The sequence below is a fragment of the Otolemur garnettii genome, unplaced genomic scaffold, assembly GCF_000181295.1.
Source record: "Otolemur garnettii isolate 467f Iridium unplaced genomic scaffold, OtoGar3 scaffold00024, whole genome shotgun sequence".
Lineage (NCBI taxonomy): Eukaryota > Metazoa > Chordata > Mammalia > Primates > Galagidae > Otolemur > Otolemur garnettii.
The window spans coordinates 2019557-2020921 of NW_003852419.1; positions in this window are offsets into that span (position 1 = coordinate 2019557).

A 1365-nucleotide genomic window follows, 5' to 3' on the forward strand; every position below is an offset into this window, starting at 1 on the left:
AAAGAAATGAATGGATAAACAAATGTGGTATATACAATGGAATGTCATTTGTCATACAAAAAATGAAATTCTGGTACATGGATGAACCCTGAAAACATTAAGTAAAACAAACCTAACACAAAGGACAAATATAAAAAGTAAAAAAAAGACAAATGTTACACAATTCCATTCATATGAAATACACAGAAACAGAAAATTCAAAGAGAGAAAGTCACATAGAGGGTCTTTTCCTTGTTGCAACAATGGGGGCCTGTTCTATGGCCATCAAACATATCTTGCTTTGTAAATCTAAATCTTGCTCTTGCTCTGTAAACCATTTTTCTATTCCTCAATAAACTTTGTTTTACACTTAGAAAGAAAGATAGAAGTTACCAGGGGATACAGGGAAGAAGTAAAAAAACAGTGAATTTTCTTTTGCACACACTGCATGAGGCACCTGCAAAACACCCCAGATGAGATGTGTAGGAAGAAACTGACTAAATGAGTCTACCACTCTTTTAACTTGGAGTGATAAATTTAGAAATCCTCAATGAATGGGTGGTGGCTGACACCTTAGCAGTGGATAATAAAAAGCAGTCAGATCAAGTAGCATAAAAAGGACTAAACACATATTTATGAAACAAGCAGAGAAAGAAGAGCCTGAAAAAAGCCAGAGGAAGAGCTCCCGGTGAAGCAAATGGGCAACTTGAGTGAGAAATGGCACAGAGTTACTTCTCTTTCCCAAAACCTCCCTAAACCAAAGCCATGGGATTCAAAACAGAAAGATAAATACTTAGGGGCAGCACATAAACAACAAGACAATAATAAGATTTTAGAAGCTGCAAAGCAGATGGATGAGTGATAACTGATAGAACCAGGATCAAGAAAGGCAAATACTAAAGCCAGAGAACATGCCCCAAAATAACCTGGTTTGTAGCCCCAAAGGACTCTGAGACTTCTGTCACTATGTATAAGTAAATGTAGGCCTTAAAACAGGAAGACTGACTCCAAGTCTGCTTAAAAGAGTAAGAACTCTAGATTACATGTCCATGCCAACAGACAACTGGTCTACCTTTAAAGAAGGTGGAAGACAGCAAGCAACTGAACAGGAAGACAGCACACACAGATAATGCAGTAATAGCACATTGCAAACAAGAGAAGTAGGTAAATGTATGCATAATGAATGCCAAATGCCAGCAACCAAAATGTTAAGATGATGGTTTGGAGGACTCTTCCGTGGCAAATCCACTACCCAAGCAAAAAGACCTACAGATAGTGACATCAGGGGTTCCCCCAAAGAAAAAATCCAACTAGACTAGCCTACAATAAAAGCTGCAGTCAACCTCACCTATATGCAAAGATTCACATCAGCTGTGTCCCATTCTT